Here is a 21983-nt window from a genome sequence, read left to right on the forward strand (position 1 = left end):
AGAATAAGGGGAACTTCCGTTCTAGCTCTGGCACTATCTTAGCATTAGGAGCAAATGACTGAGCCTTTTTCTGTGTAAAATTAAAATACTAGGGCAAAATATGTCTGCTATTTTCTCTGACACTTAAAAAAAAAATTCTATAAGCATAGAAATGAAGCACTGGAAGGAAAAAGAAAAGCTCATCTCGAATTGATCAGAAAAGCCCAGACACATGGTAATGTGACTTGACCATCAGTCTAATTAAATATCTGCATTAGTGAAAATTACCTAATCTAAAAAAAAAAATTTTTAATATGATTTTTCAACTCTTGGATCCTAACCATTTATTATGTTGTTAGAATTGAATTAAAACATTTCCTCACCTGACAGTAGACACTATAATACTCTCAGTGAAGAAAGATAACAGTAGTTAATTATGTAATAACTGTATATAAGAACAAGTTCTATTTGGTGAGACACAATTAGCGGTTTTAGATGAAAACTGCTTAATTCAACCAATAGTTATAGGAGCTAGGTCATTTTGAGGCGGAGTTGTTCTGATGAAATAGAATAGGGAAATTTGGAGGCTCTATACAATTAATTTTAACAAAATTATTTGTATTTTTCAGATACAGTATGTAATACTTTGGAGAAATGTTTCCGTTTTCTGACCAACTATTATCAAAGTCTACTAATGTAGTGCTACAAACAAACACCAAAAATTGTAACTAATCAAAAGTGCTATACAGCTTCTTGTAGGGACTTTCATGTTAAATCAATATCCTTTGTCTTCTATTCTAAAACTCTTCTGTATTTAGACAATCCAATGTCCTATTGCCTTATTATTGAATCATTCTCACATAAAACGATGGAGGTATCGATGGGGCAATCCAAAGAGTCTGATAAAACGAAGATGAATCGGCACTAAATACGAATCAGAAGTTCACTAATTTGAAACAAAATTAAGTATTTCTCAATTCAAAATATGGACAAAATTCAGTAAAATATTCTTGGATTCAGCAGCACTGTAGCTATTTTTAAATGTACATATTTTAACAGCCAAATCAGCATGAAATCATCTGAATATAGGAATTACCACAACCATAACTAACTTTGGCTATTTAGACATGAGATTATCTATCCATAACTAACTTGCACCTACTGGGACTTGGAGAGTTTAATGACTTTTTGATCAATTACATAATGCCTAAGGTTGTTTTTCCCCATAATTTAGTACTCATCTCTTTTCTTTTTATCCTCTCATGAGTAAATGGTACCAGGCTTTTGATCTGTATATTTCCATCACAATAACATGGTAGGGGAGGAAAGAAATCTCTTTTTGCAGTATTCATTGCCAGGAATTTATGAATGATGTGCTAATTTTTGTAAGTGTGTCTAAATACAGTAAAAGTGTCATTTCTTTTGAATATCTGCACAAGATAAAAATATTTTTAAAAACCCGCAATATTTTCACTCTCACTCTTTATCCATGCATTACAAAGGCATTTTTTCTCAAACTTATTCTAGAAACTTAGCTCACAATATTCTTGTAAAGAAGGCAAACAGAGCTATCATTCTGGGTTTATAAATTCTCACAAAGAACCTCTGGCTTTCTACCAGTCAGAAACTATTTCTTATTGTATTTAGTGGCCGTCCATCTTAACAAGTTCTGGGAAAACTTTCCAAGAGGGCCCTCAGGGTATGTACCACCAAACAGTAAGATTAGATATTTGTTTCTTCATTAAGAAAAAATACAACCAGGGGCGCCTGGGTGGCTCACTGGATAAGCATCTGCCTTTGGCTCAGGTCATGATCCCAGGGTCTTGGGATTAAGCCTGGCAGCACTGGGGTCCTGCTCAGTGGGAAACCTGCATCTCCCTCTCTTGCTGTGTTTCTCTCTGTCAAATAAATAAATAAAGTCTTTAAAAAAAAAAAAGAAAAGAAAACCACATCCAAAAAATACATCAAATTTTGGATAATCCATAAATAGTAATAAAAGACTTTTCATTTTTATCAAATATTAAAATACAATTGATTACACTTCACTAGAAGTACCAACTGAGAATATTTTTTTTTAAAAATTCTGTAATTAAGGAATGACCAAAATTTCTGATAAGGAAGCAAAATTACCAATTGTGCTAACTACAAATTCATTCATGGGATTTCATCTCTGTTACTTCTTATTATGAAACTGGATTCCTTATTGGATTCTAGAGTGAATTTGGAATCCAGCTTAAATTCTGCCAAAAAGTAGTGAAAGCAGAAATTGGGATTTTATTTTTCTCACCTAACTCAAAAAGTCAAGGAATTCTATGTCATATTAAATGCAATATAAAAATAATAAAATCTCTATATTAAAAAAATCATGATTTACAGAGTTAAAATTTAAGCATCCATTTCCTTTTTTCTTTTTTGTTGTGTCTTATCAAATCTCAAAGACTTCATACTGGGTCCTTTTAAAAAAGTGTCAGAAATGAAATCCTCTGGTTTCAGAAGTGAAAACAGTATTTATCCATTCATTAAACACCGTAGTAGAATCATTCTTCCATTTAATTAAATACTTTCAGAGGCTACCATGTGCCAGGCACTATTTTAATTGCTGGAAAAACAGCAGTGAACAACATAAGCAAGTCTCTTTCTTTCGTGAAGCTTACATTCAAAATGCTATTGATTTATCTATAAACTGTTAATTTAATGATCAGAGGCCATGAAGAATAATCATACCATTAGCTCAAAATACTCCATTGGAATCATATTATTGTATCACATTTGTCTTTTCAACCCATTCTAAGGCGAATTCCCCACATCAGTTACATTAATTAATTAATCAAGCCCATTTACTCCTTGGAATTATATATATGAATATAAAATTAACGTAAATTTGAATGTATCTACGTGTTTATATATACATACTTATATGTCTATATTTCTATTTTTTTTTCATCTCATTTGAATGTCCTCCCATATCTGTATTCTAAAATGTAAGCTGAAGGCTGTGGAAACAGAAAGAAGGCTGTGAATGACCATATGGAGTCAAGGAGTATTATGAAAGAATTTAAATGAAGCTTAAAATGGGAATTTTTCCATCAGACAAAAGAGCAGGGACTATTTGGACTAAGGGGAATGTAAGAACAATGACTAAGTGCAAAGAAAATGTTATATCACTCTCAGTGATGTTTGCATAAAGGATATGTGTTGTGGGTGAAAGCAGCAAAGAAAACTGGAGTAAGAGTTAAAAACCAGATTAATGCTGTATCGCTGATTTTATAACTAGGATAGTTTTTATTGCTGGTGTTATTATTATTATTAATATTTTATTTTGGTGCAAATCCAGTGCCTCAAGATAGATTCTTAGGTTTTGAAGACAGTGACCAGTCTTCTACAATTCTATGCCCTAACTCCCAATGCAAGCAATCCTACATGTTTGTGATTGCTATTGCTTTTGCTAACACTACTACTATTGGTGTTGATGGTGCATGGTAAATGCAATATTGTTTAATAACAATGAAGAAATCTATAAAAAATCTATAGAAATCCTAAAAAAGTAAGATTACAATGGCTTGGTAGAAATTGCTTTCAACTGGGACTTGAATGATAGTATATAAATAGGTAGAAAATAAGAGAGAAAAGGAATTTTAACCAAAAAAAATGTCCAAAGGCTTAGATATGGAAAATATCAAAAGCGAGTAAATTACATGGAAATTAAAGATACTGTCTTCTGAAGTGCTTGAACTAATAAATATTTGGGTAATAAATTTAAATAGTTATGTTAGATCCAAAGTACTAAGGATTTTGTTAATTAGACTGAGATTAAAATGTATTCCAGGCAAGAAAATACATAAGCATATGCACATGTGACCATATACTTATATCTCTATAAAATATAGATATATAGTCTATTTACACATTTATAAAGAAACTACCATCATGAAAGTGGCATAGTAAGAGGTTGTCTCTGCCAACCTGTGTATGATATCTGGGATAGGAAAGAAATTGCTGGATAATAGGAGATGGTAAGAAACCATGAAGTCATTGCTTTTCATAGGAATAAAGGGAAAGATAATAAGGTAGTGATAACTTGTTTTGTCTTTTCTTAAATAAGTTGTCTTCTTTCTCTAAGGGAATTACAATATTATAACTGCTCAAACTCAAACCCTACAACTATACCCCCAGTATGCCTCATTTACGTTATAAAAAATAAACACTACCCAGTTGAAAACGTCAAGGATATCCAAATATTAAATTGATCACAAATTAATTAGTCACAAATTAAATAGTCACAAATATCCACCAAGTCATTTCTAACAAGTTTTTTTTTTTTTAATTTTTCCACATATTTATTAAAATGCCACCAAAGTTCAAGGCCATGCAATCTTGCTGGTCATTTTAAACTGCCACTAAATGCTACAATGTTGCCTTCAAGCCTCTTAGCCGGGCATACAAAGACCTTGACCCTGCGCTTCTGGTATCACACCTTATTTCACTACCCTATTGGATGCATTTCTTGCCAGCCATCTAGATTCTGATTTCAAAAGTCTAGAGGTCAATGGTAGAGACAATTTCTGCAGAGATATCAAAGAGGTTGGGAACTGAAATTAATTTTTAGAGTTATTTACAAGATGGCTAGTGGTTTTAGGTGAGAAAAAGGAAAAGAAAAAGAAGCATGAATATTATCTCCAAATATGTAAAGAATAAAAAGAAAATTAAAAGTAAGCTGTATACACAAGAGATTATAATAATGTGTAATTATGAAAGAGAAGTAAAGACTCAGAACTCTGAGTAGGAGGAGGCAGATAAAAAAGATTGGTTGAGATAATTTACATTATAAAGAGCTAAAATGGCCAACACTCATACACAGCTTATATAACTCTATTCTGAATTCACTAAAATATATTAAACCCTCACATAAAATGACTGTTGTAAATCTAAAAGTACCCTATGAAGTAGGTACCAGTATAATGCCCATTTTACACATGGGAATACAGAGGCAGGCAGAGGTTAAAAATGGTGTTGGAGTTGATCAAACCCAGAGAATCTGGAATAAGAGTCCACATAATTAACCACTGATACCACCATACTATAATACACAGGTTGCGTCTATAAGAGGCAAGAAAATTTGGAATACTTAGGTACATTCAGATATGTATAAGTTGTTTTACATTTCTTAAAGAAATCCTACATTTAACATTGTAACATTGCTTAGGTTTATCATATGAGTTAGATTAGTCAATGCCCATTTTGTTTCTAAATCCTAAGATAAATGGTACACACACAATCTTTGGTCAACATACAAAAGTTTTTCTTCTCTCCCCCTCCCCCATTTTGGGACACCAAGTATTAGGATCAATCACTCCTTAAAATTTGAGATACTCTAACAATTCTTATTTACAAGGGTTCGTTGAAGACTCCTTCCTAAATCTGAGCAGAATTATAAGATGCTGACATTAAATGAAATAAATACATTTGAGTTAGGAAGAAAATGTATATGAATCAATTATTAGGTAACCATAAGGCACGTAACAGGGTATTTTTGCTTGTCTTCGTAGCAATGGGAACTGATTATTCATGATCTTTTCAAAACTATCTTGATTTGTTTTAATAATTCCAGTCGCATAGTTCAATCTGTATGCAATATGTCTTTGTTAGACCACTTTCTCTTATGTTCGCATTTACCAAAAGGAAAGCAAAATGATCAGGATGAACAATATTTAATTGATCTAGGTAAAATAAATACCCTAATGTTTTTAAAAAATAGAAAATATGCTTACATTATGAGAGTTTCTGTCATGTTTGTAGCTATAGTAATATAGTGTTTTATTTCATTTATTGTTTTGTAATGCTGATGGGTTGCAATAGCTACTTATTTCCTAGTTATCAAAAAATAATCTCTCTCTTCAGAAAAACTTGCCAGTAATTTCACAAGATGTTCTGACATCAAGTCTTTGTGACTATTACTGTAATATTTATCTATATAAAATAGAGCTTAAAGAAAAACAATTAGGGGTGCCTGGGTGGCTCAGTCATTTCAGCATCTGCCTTCAGCTCAGGTCATGATCCCAGGGTCCTGGGATGGAGCCCTGCATCAGGCTCTCTGCTCAACAAAGAGTCTGCATGTCCCTCTCTTTTCCCAAACTCGTGTTCTCATTCTCTCTCTCTCTAAAAAAAAAAAAAAAAAGATAAATAGGTAAAAAGAGTCCTTTGTCTCCCCAAAATTCTTTAAATTATTCTTTGAAAGTAATTATTTTGAACTTCAGAAATGTTACCATTAACATCATATAGTGCTTATACACAGTCAATATGAATATTACGAAGAAAGTTCTACATAGATGTTATCAAACAATCTGAATACAGGTTTTCTCTGGATGATTAATTCAATAAAAAGTCTTTATGATATATAAATGATACACTAAGTGGGGAACATTGTGAAGAAAAAAAAAAGAGGAGATTCTAGAGAGAAGTCTGAGACTTTATTGAACTTTAGTACTATGTCTATAAAATTGTCATAATAATGATGCCAAAAAAATAAGATTATGGAAAATATATGAATCTATTGTTTTTATAATATTTACTAATATTTTTCTTAAATCTTTGCAAAGAAAAACAAACACAGAGTAGAATTCTCTATTTCTGTCAGAAGAAATATTAATTTATTATCTATTAGTTTATAATATAAAAACATACTTCAATTAAATGAGCTCTTTCTGTTGTTATTCAATACATATTTCCAGCAGCTTTTTTTGAGACACATTAATGTTAAGGTCAGACCTTCAACTACCATGTCCATAGATCCCCAGCCCCTTTTAAAGCTATGGAATGTCAAAAGACATCACACCAAATCTGAAAATCACAATTCAAAAGCTTATTACTCACCTAGGCATGTGTAAATCAAGAAGTGTCTTTGGGGGAGGGAGGAGTACCACCATGAGGAGGGCTCTCAATTCTGGGAGGAGAGAGAGGAAAGATAAAAGACGGAAAGCCTGGTCTCAAGAACCATTTCTGGTGGCCCATCTCACTGTGGTGTGTTTGGGGTGGTAGTGAGGAGAGAAAGATGAAAGGAATCTGATGGTTGCCTTGTGTGGCAACTTATAAAGTACAATAGAAGCAAGTAGGGCTGAGGCTGTTGTCTATCATCTGCCCAGACCTTTATTAATTGTTCATCCAAATGTCATTTCACTGTGAGTTACTTATTGCTTCTAAAATTATTTCTCCACAATTAAAGTATCAAAAGTATATTCACTGTACCATATACAAAAACTTAACAATTTTGAAGTCAATAATGCTTGTCAATATACTGGCTTATTGATTTTCTGATAATTTCAAGTTACCACATTATTTATACCATTAGCACATTCTAATACTCCACTATAAAAATGAATAATGTGGAGTAATTAATTTAAAAATGCAAATGACCAATAAACAGGAAAAAAGTGTTTTGCTTCACATAGACATAAGCAGCACTCATCCAGTTGGCAAAATTAAAAATAATCTAAAATCATCTTATATTGGGGCGCCTGGGTGGCTCAGTGGGTTAAAGCCTCTGCCTTCAGCTCAGGTCATGATCCCAGGGTCCTGGGATTGAGCCCCACATCGGGCTCTCTGCTCAGTGGGAAGCCTGCTTCCTCTCTCTCTCTGCCTGCCTCTCTGCCTACTTGTGATCTCTGTCTATCAAATAAATAAATAAAATCTTAAAAAAAAATAAAATCATCTTATATTATTAAGGGTGTGAGAAAGCCAATACTTCCATAGTTCATTTGTAAAATCATAAGCTTTTTTGTTTCATTTTGTTTGTAAAGATTTTATTTATTTATTTGTCAGAGAGAGAGCACAAGCAAGGGGAGGGGCAAACAGAAGGAGGAGCAAGCTCCCTGCTCAGCAGGGAGCCTAGTGCCCTCTGGATGCCAGGACCCTGAGATCATGACCTGAGCCTAAGGCAGATGCTGAAAGAACTGAGCCACCCAGATATCCCTACAAGCTTTTTTGAAAAGTAAGTTTATAATATTTAAGTTTAAAATGCACATATCTAGATAAATTTATCTTTACCACTAGATAAACATAAATTAATGCTTACTCTAGTAAGAGGGAAAAATAAAGAGATAAGTGGGAAACAATAAAGAAAGGGAGAGAGAGAAAGGAAAGAAGGAAGAAATGGAGGTTGAAGGAGGAAACGTGCAATCTGGATGACATAGAGGAGTCACTGTATATCCATCCTACGGAAAACACTACAACTGCTAAACAGAACAAAGTAGGTTACATGAAAATACTGACTTGGAAGGGTCTGCAAAAAATGTTGAGAAAAAAAGAAAGAAGTCTGGAAGATTTGGAAACATCAAGTTGAAGAGTGAAAATCTTTCTCAATTCAAAAATATGATCCAGGCTAAGTAGAGTAATTATCAAGGAAAACTGCCAGCTAGCCAACTTGATTGAACTTGACTATATCTTTGTTGTAAAAGATGTATGATCTTTTTATTCAAACAGATGTAGAACTTTCGCTTTGTGCCAGGACTACTAGGCATTTTACATGGATCACTTAATTTAGTGTTTCATAAAACCACCTGAATTAGATACTATTATCCCATAGATGAAGTAAAAATTCCTAAGTAAAATGTCCTTTGTCATTCCACTTGTGTGCATGTAGTCTGACTATAGAGATTTACTCTTAACCTCTATGCTATCTTGACTCTACAGATCTTTAATTGAGTGACTTGTGTACACAGTGTGTGTGTGTGTGTGTGTGTGTGTGTAGGAACTCAGCCTATGAATATATAGATATTCATACATACGCATACATTCAAATGATAATAGTTTTCTGTACTCCATATAAATACAATTTTTTTAAACCTGAGTTCTAGAAATAATAGAGCAGAATAAAATTAAATATGCCTACCACAACCATATTTTTTTTAGCAATAGCAGCAAGAAATTTTGTAGCTACATTGTGTCATCTGAAAAATCATTGTTATTTGGCAATTCCCTGTAAAGTGAGAAGAGCTGCGAGGCAGAGGAGGGTAAGTGACTTGTCTGTAGTCACACAGTCACTGCCTAACACTGGGGATGACAACTCACAAGTCTCAGATCTCTACTGAGTTCACCAGATCATGGACATTTATACAGTGAACTTCAGAAGTTAGAAACCCTTTCAAGTTCCTATTTGAACAAACTATATTTTCCAACAGTTCTTTTCAAAGAACAATGCTAGAAACCTCAAATACCTCAGCAACTTGCTTTTTAGAAGAGCAAATCAGAAATGTCAGGTGTAGTGGATGAGAAGGTCCTGCTGTAGTGTCCTGGGGTTTGCCCTAGTTATTTTCAACTCGTCTAGACTGAGACGCTCTACTTCGCAGTGGTATCTGCATTTCATTAGCTTTTTTTTTTTTTTTTAAGGGTATCCATATATAAATCTTGCTATCTGAATTACATAAAGCTGACCAAGTTTTCCTAAACTCTAAATGAATTTTCTCTGCACAAAATTACTATAATTGAATTCATTGGGGTTCAATTAGAAAAATAGAAAAAAAAAAGCATACTAGATATTTCAACAGAGGGAATTTAATTTAGGAAGTTGTTTACACTGGTGTAGGCATATTAAGTTAGATTAAAAAAGGGAATATTGAGGTAACTCAGGGACAAGAACTACATAAGGAGCTGTCATCCCTACATCAAAGAAAGGGAAAATTGGGGGATATCAGAACCAGGAACTTGGTTGCTGCTGGTATGTCAGAGGCTTGGAGAGTAGCTCTGATGGAGTGTGATGAGATTGGATTCGGGAATGCCTACAGAAGTTGGAGGTTGGAAACAACTGCTATTGTGGAGACAATAATGACTAGGGAAGCAATGCTTGGTACAGCAAACAAATGAGAAAGATAACTCTTCCCTCCAATGCCTCCCAACCTCGCTTTATTGCCTTCAGTTGATGGAGTCTGATGGAAATCCATTGAAGGAGAGGGGAGCATTTTCTGGGTCTCAGCCCTAGCATGGCAATACTGACAATAGTAAGGTGGAATTCCAGTAGAAACAAAAGTTTAATAGCTAATTTCCCTTTAAAAACACTATGTTTCTAGACTTCTGGGGTGTGTGTGTGTGTGTATAGGGAAGGAAGTGAAGGGTACACACCTATTATGTGCAGGTTGTCTATAGGTTTGAATTGTACAAGAACAATAAACATCTCTTAGTAACTGGTTTTTGACTTTTAGTTGAAAGTCTTTCCATGGTTGACTTGTATATGCAGTCAAATGCTCTATCACTGAGCTATACCCCCCTGACTTGTATATGTAATAATAACTTACTCATGTGGCCACCAATTAATGAAGCTGTGTATGTAATGGAAACAGTTTCAGCTTTAAAATAGTACCAAACAAACTTAAATTCCAGATCCACCACTTTCTAGCTGAGTAATTTGGAACAAGCTACTTACCTCTTCTTAACCTCTTTTCATTTCTATAAAATCAATTTGGTACCTATTTTTAAGTTGTTACAAAGATCAAAGATACCATATTTATATAATCTAGCCAGTGCCTCTTACACCGAAATGCCCAATTACTTATTACTTATTATTATTACTGTAGATACTAGGCACTTCTATTTGAATAATCTTATTTAGTCTTCATAAAATTTCAGTAGAAAAGAAGAAATCAAACTCTATTGAATACTTACTATGCACACAACACAGATTGAAGATTTATAGACATGATCTTTTTAATAGCTATGATATATATGGTCTTGTTTTTCCAAAAAAGAAAAATTAGATTTAGACAGTTGAAGTGATATGCAATTCTGCATGGTTATCATTCGAAGCCGTTGTGGTTTTGTTGTGATGGTGGTCATTGTGTTTTGTTTGTTTTCTGATTGTTTTTATTACAGGTCTAGAAATAATATATTTACCAGTTTCATTGTCATGAATTTAGATGAAATGGATGGTGTACAACCAGTATATTCACTTTTTCATTCTGGTCCAAACATACATTTTATTTGCTTTGTTTTTCTTGCTGCTATTGCCGATATTTATCTTCTCTCTTGGTAGCTCTACCATAGACTTCCTTGGCCACCTCATCACTACTTATTTAAAAAGAAAACAACTCCAATTACTGATACATTTGGGTTGGTTGCTTTTAGGAGTATTTGCATTTTTTTCCCCAAATCTCAAAATTCTTCTATCCTTAGAAATTTATTTAGCCCATCAGAAAGTATAAAAAATAGGCCTTTATGTTCAATTTTTGTAGGGAATAGCCATTGAACATATTTTATTTGTGAGCTAATTCAGAAAAGCAGGTAAAGAAGTAGGGATGGGTTTTAGAAAATTTGCATCCTTGGGGCGCCTGGGTGGCTCAGCGGGTTAAAGCCTCTGCCTTCGGCTCAGGTCATGATCCCAGAGTCCTGGGATCAAGCCCCGCATTGGGCTCTCTGCTCAGAGGGAGCCTGCTTCCTCCTCTCTCTCTGCCCACTTTTCTGCCTACTTGTGATCTCTGTCAAATACATAAATAAAATCTTAAAAAAAAAAAAAGAAAGAAAGAAAGAAAAGAAAATTTGCATCCAGCTCTCAATTTTGCTGTTTTATCATTAATCCGTACTTCCAATAAATAAAATACTTTTTTTTTTTTTGGATTCTCTTTCTACTTTGCAAATGTTTCTTACTTTCTTTGCCAGGTCTGGGGTACATATTTTTATACAGTATCAATAAGCAAAGACTGTGGTAACTTTAAATCAATCTTTTATTGAAATCCTTTTTAGTGTTTTGATTGATGACTTAAATTGTGGTATATGTACACTTTAATTTTCATACAAATTATTCAGAATAGCTGAGCATTTCTCCTTTTAATGCAATATGTGTCCTTATTATAATTGAATGGACAAATACATTAGTGTTTTAAGACATCAAACAATATTTAATCCATTTAACTATAATTGTGGAGGAGTGTTGATAACATGGATAGAAGTTAGTTTAAAACAAATAGTGAGGGGCACCTGGGGGGCTAAGTCGGTTGAGTATCTGACTCTTGATGTCAGCTCAGGTCATGATCTCAGGGTTCTGGGATCCAGCCCTGTTTTTTTTTTTTTAAAGATTTTATTTATTTATTTATTTGACAGAGAAAGATCACAAGTAGGCAGAGAGGCAGGTAGAGAGAGAGGAGGAAGCAGGCTCCCTGCTGAGCAGAGAGCCCGATGCGGGGCTCGATCCCAGGACCCTGAGATCATGACCTGAGCCGAAGGCAGCGGCTTAACCCACTGAGCCACCCAGGCGCCCTCCAGCCCTGTTTTGTTCTCTGTGCTCAGCAGAGAGTCTGCTTGCCCCTCTCTCTCCCTCCACTTATGTTCTCTCTCTCTCAAATGCATGAATAGGCAAATAATCTTAAAAAAAAATCCACAAATGATGAATATCAAGGACTTTCAAATATTTCTGCTGTATGAGCATATTTAACTGATCACACACCTTCCTGGGTAATGAAGATGCCGACAAGATTGTGAACATTCTCAAGGAGATTTATCATCAAGAGAGCTAACTACATCTGAAACTGCTGCTTTGCAGACCAAAATTTCAGCTATTCCATAAAGAATTAGCCATAAAACCGAAACATTAATATATGGGAAGAAGAAGTTCATCATTTTTTATTACAAGCAGTTTCATTTCACCACACTACATAGAATATGTGTACTCCAGCCTTAACGTGAATGAATGAAAGAAGTGAGTTGTGCCATCTAAAATTTTAGAATTTTTTCCCCCTGTAGATCAGTGGGCCATTCATATACTCAGTGACCTTCTCCTTGCTAGAGAACACTCACTACATTCATCATTCAAACTAACAAAAGAATTAATGTTCTTGTACAAAAATATTAATCTTAGTTCACATGGCTGTGCTTCAAATCCACTACTTCAAATCGATATAGAAGTACAGCGGCAAATAGCAAGACTAGCAATTTCTTTCTTTAACTCTTCTAGTAGTTCAAGTAATGGAAATGCTTGAAATGCCTATTAAATACTTGAGTCCATTCTGAAATTTAACATTCAAAAAACATCCTGCCGTCTTTGTTACCATTTTTAGGTAGACCAATACCATCACTCCTGGATCCTGCAATAATGCCTCAACTGGTGTCCCTTTATCCACACTAGCCACATAGCCAATAGCTATAAAGCTGTCAAATTGATCTCTGTAAGGCTAAATTCAGATCATGTCAACCCTCTGTCTAACATACTCATGATATTTTTAATAAGATAACAAAGGCCCAACATGACTTACAAGGCTTTTGATGAATAAAGATGCTTGCTTATTTAAATTGTATTTGTTGTTTGTTAATTGGCTTCTAAATATATTTACTATTGTCAGTTTTATTATAGTAGTACAAATTTCTTTATATGGTATCTACTAGTGTAAGGCCCAAAAAAGGCCTATTTGCAATACTTGAAATTATTTACAATAATAATTTAGAGAAGTTATTTATTCTGTCATTCATTCATTTGCTTATTTAATAAATACGTGTTTTTTTGGTAGGAACTTTGATGAGTATTAGGACACTACAGCATAAAAAGAAGACTCAGTCATTACCTCACAGAACTTAGATACTAGAGAGGGATACAGACAAGTAAAAAATGTTATTATAATGAGCACTGTGGGAAGTAACTACAGTGGTTTGTAAGATAGTGAACCATGGAAACACATGCATTGAACACCTCTTCCAGATTTGGAGAATCAGGCAAGTTTCCCCAAAGAAAATGATTTATAAATCAAGATATGAATAATGTCTAGACATAAGCTATTTAAAAGAGTTTAAAGAATCTCTTATGGCCCAAAGAACATTATATGTGTGTGTGTGTGTGTGTGTATGTGTGAGAGAGAGAAAGAGAGTATATGATGTTTCAGTATGGCTGCAACACTAATTATGAAATGAGAATGAGACTTGAGGCTAGTGAGGTAACAGGGACAAATGACATAGAACCAATAAACTATACTGAGGAGTTTGAATACTCCTATCTAACTCCTATCTAACCAAGTGGGGATATTTGATTTATTTATCTAAAACCAACTGGGAATATTTAATAGTTACAATAAAGAGTAATATCATCAAGCCTGCATTTATAAAAGCTTACTTTATTTCCATGGAAACAATGCATTCATATTGTGTGTCAGGGAGTAATAAATGCATTAAGAGGTAACAGTTGTCTCCACTCATATATTTGTGGTTGGGCAGAGACCATGATCCTTAGATATTCCAAACACTTCTGTAAATAAATAAACACTATGACATTCAATGTAATGCAGCCACTATTATGGTTGATGTCAAACGAATTTATGGCTCCTTTCGTCTCAGTTGTTATTCTGAAAAGAGGGGTTTTGGAGGAAGTACCTATGATAGATAGATCAATAGATAGACTATATACGAATATATTCTAATTCTGTAAGATGGACTTGAGAGAGACACAATTTAATTGTTTTTTCTTCAAGCCAGAAGTTGATAAAATCTAGAAGACTGCTAAATCTTGCTAAATGTTATTTTTCCTTAGACAAACTTAAATCAAAAGTGTACATCCATGGGGCACCTGGGTGGCTCAGTAGGTGAAGTGTCTGCCCTCAGCTCAGGTCATGATTCCAGGGTCCTGGGATCAAGCCCAGTGACAGGCTCCCTACTCGGCGGGGAGTCTGCTTCACCCTCTGCCCTCCCTTTGCTCATGCTCTCTATCTCAAATAAATAAAATCTTTAAGAAAATGTACATTCATGACTCATTTTTGCCCACACAGTTGAAAAGGCTGAATTCTTTGCTACAGACAATCCCATTGACTTGTGAAAAGGAAAAGATTGGACACAAAGTGAACTAAAAAGTTATTGTGAATTTCTGGTATTCCTTGAATAAATTGATCCTTGTCTTGCAAAGAAAAGACAGACAAAGGAAGAAGAGTGATCCAAAGTAATTAAGATAAACTGACAAATATTTAAAAATGACCTCTTAAAAAGGAATAGACATGGGAGACATAATGATAAAAATCAGAATTTATCTAACTTGAGTTTCAAAAGAAAAGAGCAGAAAGAACCAGGAGAAGACAAGATTTGAAGAAACAATGATGACCAATTTAGGAAACGGGCAAGTATCATATATCCTCATCTCACCAATTATAATGTGTTTTAAGAACTATAAATGAAAATAACCTCAACATTACTTTTATCATATGGAAACTTTAAAAAACACAAATGTTAAGAAAAATTGTAAGAGATCCAGAGAAGAAAAGAAGATAATCTTCAAATAAACTAGAATTTATACTGAAAATAGTCTATTCCACAGAATCAGAAGTAAATCCACAGAAATGAAAATTAAAAAAAAAAAAATATATATATATATATATATATAGAGAGAGAGAGAGAGTCAACCTATGGCAAAAGCAGACAAGAATCACAAACCCCACTACCACCAAAAAAAAAAAAAAGAGGGAGAGAGACAAACATCACAGATTACTCTAGTTATTATACCTATCACATTATAATTACTATGAATAAATGAAGTGCAATAGAGAGTCTGGGGAAATAGCTATGTATATATGAGCACATTTATATTACAGTAACGTTATTAGAAGTACATAAAGAGGGTGAGATTACCTTGTAAAGACTGGGGTTATAATGCTCTAACCTGAGAAACTATCAGAAGCCAGGAAAGAGGCCTAGAACAGATCCTTCCCTACTACCCTCAGAGAGAACATGGTCCTTAGCAACACCTTGATTTTGGAATTCTAGCCTTCAGAAATGGGAGACAATAAATTTCTGTTGTTAAAGTCATTGAATTTGTGGTACTTTGTTAGGTCAATCCTAGCAAACTAACACAGGTGTCAACATAGATAAGTTTTAAAAGCATAATAAAAGCAAGGTGTTAATGGGTGCCTAGGTGACTCAGTCAGTTAACCATCGGACTCTTGATTTTGGCTCAGGTCATAATCTCAGGTTTATGAAATGGAGCCTTGCATCTGGCTCCTTGCTCACTCAGCAGGGAGTCTATTTGAGATTCTGTCTCCCTCTCTCTTTGCCCCACCCAAATAAAGAAAATAAATCTTTAAAAAAAAAAAAAGCAAGATGTTAGAATGTACAACATCAAGCATGAACCCTAACATAAGCTATAGGTTTTGGGTGATTATGATGTGTTACTGTAGGTTTGTCAGTTGCAACAAAAGTAGCACTCTGGAAAGTGATGTTGATGATGGGAGAGGTTGTGCATGTGTGGGGGTAGAGGATACATGGGAATCTTTGTACCTTCTTCTCAATTTTGCTGTCAACATGAAATTGCTCTAAAAAATTAACTCTGTAAAAGAAAAATGTCATGTATTTAAATTTTAAAGTAGGTATTTTTTTCATTGATGATTATATTTGCAGCAAAAGTATGAAACACACATACAAACAGTACACACACACTTGAGGGTCATGGTTTCTTCTAGGAAGAAGTTGAAGGAGAAAGAATGGGAATCAATTTAACTATAGAATTTTTAACATCTTTTTCTGGAAGTGAAAGAGAATTTAAACTAATGAGAGGAAATGTTTCTATATATTTCAGCTTATTTTTAAGTACATTAATTCATTTATATACTTTTGCTTTTTTGAATTGGTTCACCATTACAAATTACTACAATTGAAAATGAAACACAGAGCACTATTACTCTACATTTTAATATTCGGTGGACCTTGATCCATAAGCCAGTATTCCATAAGCAAAGCCATTGTAACCATTACATGGAGGGACAGATATATAGAACAATGAAAAAAATCTAGATGTCATTTGTATTACTTGCACATTCAAAGTAGAATGGAACATGTATGATCATGTGAAATATTAGAAATAACAACTTTTCTCCTTCAATTATGAATCATATGAAATTATTAAATTTGGAGGTAATGATTAAAATATGGGTCCAGTGTTTGAATTAAAAATTGACAGTGATAGGGGCGCCTGGGTGGCTCAGTGGGTTAAAGCCTCTGCCTTCGGCTCAGGTCATAATCCCAGAGTCCTGGGATCGAGCCCTGCATCGGGGTCTCTGCTCCGCAGGGAGCCGGCTTCCTCCTCTCTCTCTCTCTGGCTGCCTCCCTGCCTGCTTGTGATCTCTGTCTGTGAAATAAAGAAATAAAATCTTAAAAAAAAATTGACAGTGATATACTAACAAGTCAATATACTTTCCTCAACAGAATGAAGTCACCTATGTATTGATTTCTCCATTTAATTTCCCAGACAATTAATTTATCACTTTCTAACCTCAGAAAAGAATATAAAACTCCTTAAGAAATTCAAAATAGTTGTGACAAAGAATCCTTCAGTACAAATTCTAAGTTACTTTTTTCCTTGTCTGTTCTCTGACCTAAAATTGAAACACAAGTAGTGCTTTGCCTCCTTAAGTATAACTTCATACAATCTTAAAAGTGTATTCATACATGAGGAAAAATATCTTTCCCCTTTTTCACTAATGCCTGAAGCATGAACAGTGAAACCTTATTCCTACTGTAGACCTCTAATGATACTTCAAAGACTTACTAAACACCCCAGAGGCTGTTCAGAAGTGCCCATCCTCCCATGATGAGGCTGGGCTAACAGTACAGGTGGCTTCAGTCATTTTGTATAAGTAGCTTCTTTCTATGAGATATTTTGTATCACATGCATTGACTACTCAATAGTAACTTTAAAAAATTTAAAGAATAATTGAAGAACAAAAAGGAAAACCATATTTGTTCTTAAAGCATTTTCCTAAGTATCTTCAAATCATTTTTTTTTTTAAGATTTTATCTATTTATTTGAGGGAGAGAGCTGGAGCAGGTGAAGAAGGCTCCCCGCTGAGCAGGAAGCCCTATAAAGGTCTGGATCCTGGAACTCTGATGAGGGGCCCATCCCAGAACCCTGGGATCCTGGCCTGAGCCAAAGGCATGTGCTTATCTGACTGAACCACGCAGAAGGCCCATCATATATTTTTTTTCTATAAAATAAAATAATTTGGACAAAATTCTAACAGTACCATTCTACTGCATTTTAATCACAGTTTACAATCCCAAATAGCCATCAAAATAAACACTTTCATTTTTGTTAGCTATTAATTATAGTAGATTCAAGGTGTATTATTTCAAAGTTACACAAAAATATATAAATTTAAGAAGCATAATTCTGGCACCAAATATGACATTCAAAGGATAGAATGACACTTTTTTAATAACTGAATTTATAGCAAAGAAACAACTAAACAACAATATAGAACAAGAATCAAATCAAATGTATTTCTGAGCACGGTAAAATTATTTTATCAAAAGCACTTTTGGCAACTTTTCATAACTATAGTCAAGAGCTTTTAACATTGGATTTTTCTCCCCACTGAGAAAAATCTAGCACTTCTAGCACAATCATAGAAGGCCTGATATTGTGGTCAGGTGCATATGAATAAGCTATTTCAGATGTTCATGAATGATGGCTCTGTGTCTCCAATTAAGAGAAAAGATGAATGTGACCAGGAATGGGAGGAGTCTGAAAACTTGCAGGAGGAAACAGGTACAAAATACTCAGAAAACTGCTGCTGGGAGGAGCTTTATTTTCCCCTTCAGTTTAATTATTATCTTTTTCTCCTATAAGTTTCCAACAAAGTTGTATTATTTTTTTAATTTAATAAAATTTTCCAGCTTGAATCAAGTATGATTGACAGATAAAAGTTGTACATATTAAAAGTGCACAACAATGATGTTTTAATATACATAGATACAATCACCATAATCAAGCTAATTAAATATCACAAAATCGTATAAGTTTGAAAGTTAAAACTCATATCCATTTCTTTAAAATAGTTTTATGGGTGAAGATATTTGAATAGGTGAGTAGGGGAAATCTATCCAGTGAATCTTTTAGAATCTTTAGGATAATGAACTAGAGAGATTTAAAAATAAAAAATCCAAAATAAAATAAAATAAAATAAAAAAATAAAAAATCCATTGAAAGTTTCATGTACCTCTAACATTTATTCAAAATGGTGTTGAAAATATCAATATATTTTTCAGGTGAGATTTTTTTTTTAACCAGTTCATGATTGCTACTTAGTGTAGCAGGAGTTAAAATTTATAATCTATTTCTGTACAATTCTTTAATCCAAGAAAGATTAATAAATACTTCTTTCTACATGAGATATTTAAGTTCTACAATAAATATCAAATAGATTAATATGCTTATTCCTGAAGTATATAAAAATGTTATTTATATAAAAAATTAATGCCAACTTATGAAAACTTATTGCATAGTATTTTTCATCAATTTACACACACACACACACACTGAAACAGTTGGAAGGAGAATAGCTATTTTAAGTAAGCTTGTGACAGAGACAGATCATTGTTTAAAGCAAAGTATATTAGCTGGCTCAGCTGAAACACAAAATACAACAAAATAAATAATAAATATTCCATGGCTGTGGGAATTCATAAATTGAAAAACAGACAGTAAAGTTTTAATGTCTACACTCTCAAACCAATAGTGTCATTTTCCCTGAATGCAAGCAAAAAAACTAAAATGAGTGAGTAATGTTTGTGTTTAAATTGAAAGGAATAAAGCAGAAATAATGAAGAAATTAGAGTGATCTATAGAGTAACAACCAAAAACAGCTTTTTCACTCTATTAATTCTGTATTCTATTTAGCAACTACATATTTTGGGTGTAACAAATTTTTTTTAAACGAAGAAGAAAAAAAAAATCCCCCTTCAGAAAAGAAGAAAGTTGTGCTGAGCTGATCAACATTATTTTTCTTTCCTAGGTTTTCCATTCTCACTGAGTAATAGTTTCCAAGGACTCTTTTCTCCAATCTTTGTCCATATAAACAATGGTTCTACTAACTTAGAAAAAATTTTTAAAAGAAAGCTTGTGGTAATAAATGAGCATAATTTTTTGAACTGTAATGAGAAAAAGAAATGTTTTCTTTTCAAATGCCTTTGCCTTCCAAGTAACTCTTACGCATTAAATGCAATATTGTGTTCCATGGTTAACCATTTTCTGATACTCAAAACAAGCTATTTTTCTCTCTAACTTTTTCTACATCAGCACACATGGAAAATTATATGTATTTTAAAAATCTAATTAAAATAGTAGAGAAAGATAATGTGTCCTTAAATTGTTTACATGTGGAAATTACAATACAAAATTAGTAGAGCAAAAATGTACACAAACACTAAATATTCCACTAAGTAATGAGATTTTTTAATATGTCTGATTTGCCTATTATCTATCTTTCTCTCCAAAATATGTGAAAATATATTGACAATAAGATTTTTAATTTTCTGCTCTTCACATCAATGAATTTTACCTGGAAAAGCACAGAATTTTCAAAAAAAAAAAAACACACCAAGAATTGGAAGAATAATATTTATTAAATTTATTGAATTAATAGTGATGAGGGAACAGAAGGCTGGCTGAGGACAAAGCAAAAGCTGACACCCTCCAACTTTCCCCCACCCCCGCTCCTGGGTGAGAAGTATGTGACATTCTTTAGGAATCTCCCACCCATCTTAATGTTAATACCTTGCTAGAGGGCAAAACAACCTTGGCAACGGCCAGGCCTCCGGTATCTGGTATATTTGTAGGGTCTCTTTAGCATATGAAAGTTCTATTGAAACCTCCCTTTTCCTTACCTCCCCCCAACTCGAGGGTACATAACCTGCCACCCCTCACAACCCGGGGCAGCAGCTCTTTCTGCCCACGGGTCCTGTCCCTGTGCTTTAATAAGCCACCGTTTTGCACCAAAGATGTCTCAAGAATTCTTTCTTGGTCATCGGCTCCGGACCTCACCCTACTGAACCTCAGGTATATTCTAGAACTTCATCAATAGTATCTAAATTCAGATTACCCTGAGTAGTATTCTTACCTCTCAAAAACAGCATGTTTTTTCCAAATACCATCAAATCATAAAACACTCTAGATTGTGTATAGATTGTGTAAACTGACAGGTATGTAAGATGTGGCATTTTCAAGGCAAAAGTTGGCCAAAGTGATTTAAAATTTTTTGAGACTTGAAAAAATTTTGTATTAAAATTTATGTATAGAAAAAAAAAGAATGAGAGAGGGGGGTGGAACATAATGATTTGATCAGCTATTAGGCCATCAAATCGTTACTAATTTTGGTCATAGAATTGTGACTTAAGAACTTGATGTAAGCAAAGCTAAATTCTAGTGGTGGTAACAGCTGTAGGCAATCATTTAAGTAAAAGTTCTCAGGTTGCTCATGTTTCCTGGGCATTTGCTTATTAATGAAAAACTGTAAGAACATTTTTAATCTCATGTATTTGATTACCAAAAAATGGGAGCAATGGAAGTGCTGAGGATAAAAGAGACACAGTTGTTGAGGGAAAAACAGAAAACAAAGTTAACAATGATCAAAAAGGAAAATATTATGTATTCATACGTACTGAAATAACCACATACAGAGCAGTAAGGAACATTCTGAAGGACGAAGAGCGAATTCTGCAGCATGTGAAAAGTATCGGTCTTATGCAATGTTCAATAGACCCTCAGCAAATATGGAAGAAAAGTAAATACTCAAATCAAATAAATGGAAAATCTTTCCGTATGTGTTTAGAAGCTCAGATCAATGTCAGATGTCCACTAGACAGCTATTAGTGCAAGAGAAGGCTAAAACTGGTTTGGTAGGATTTGTTCTATTTAAAAAACAAGGATGATAAAAATCTACACATCTTTATGTTTATGAACTGAATTTGGAAAGATTTCTTTTCCTCTTCAAGGAAAGATCAGATGTCAGAGCCATTCACAAGTGCATTCTTTTCCTACTTAACTGGGTAGCAAAGGCTGCCAAAAGGAGCGTTGGGAGGAGAGAGAGACTTGTTTAAAGGAAACCATGAATCAGTATGAATAACTACTATGCAAATTTGCTTGAAAATAGGGGCAATCAGAGTGAATGCCTGAACAGGGCTCTGCCAGTCTGGCACTGAAAGAAAGACCTCTCAGAAAACAGCAAAGGGAATTTCTATACCAAAGGCAGATCTGCTTAACTTTGGCAGATTCCACAGCACTAATT

At 33.9% G+C, this 21983-nt stretch overlaps 1 protein-coding gene across 7 annotated transcripts in view; it reads right to left on the minus strand.

Moving 5' to 3' along the window:
• EPHA5 (EPH receptor A5) overlaps window positions 1–21983 on the minus strand; it is a 356553-nt gene that overhangs the window by 120691 nt on the left and 213879 nt on the right. Inside the window, exon 7 of one of the 7 annotated variants that reach the window (XR_007125335.1) lies at window positions 18088–18450. The exons of the other annotated variants lie outside the window; for them this stretch is intronic. The gene's annotated coding sequence lies outside the window, so the exon portion shown is untranslated. Of the gene's footprint in view, window positions 1–18087; window positions 18451–21983 lie in introns of those variants that run through there. 7 annotated transcript variants of the gene reach the window in all.

Source organism: Lutra lutra, chromosome 2, assembly GCF_902655055.1.
Source record: "Lutra lutra chromosome 2, mLutLut1.2, whole genome shotgun sequence".
Lineage (NCBI taxonomy): Eukaryota > Metazoa > Chordata > Mammalia > Carnivora > Mustelidae > Lutra > Lutra lutra.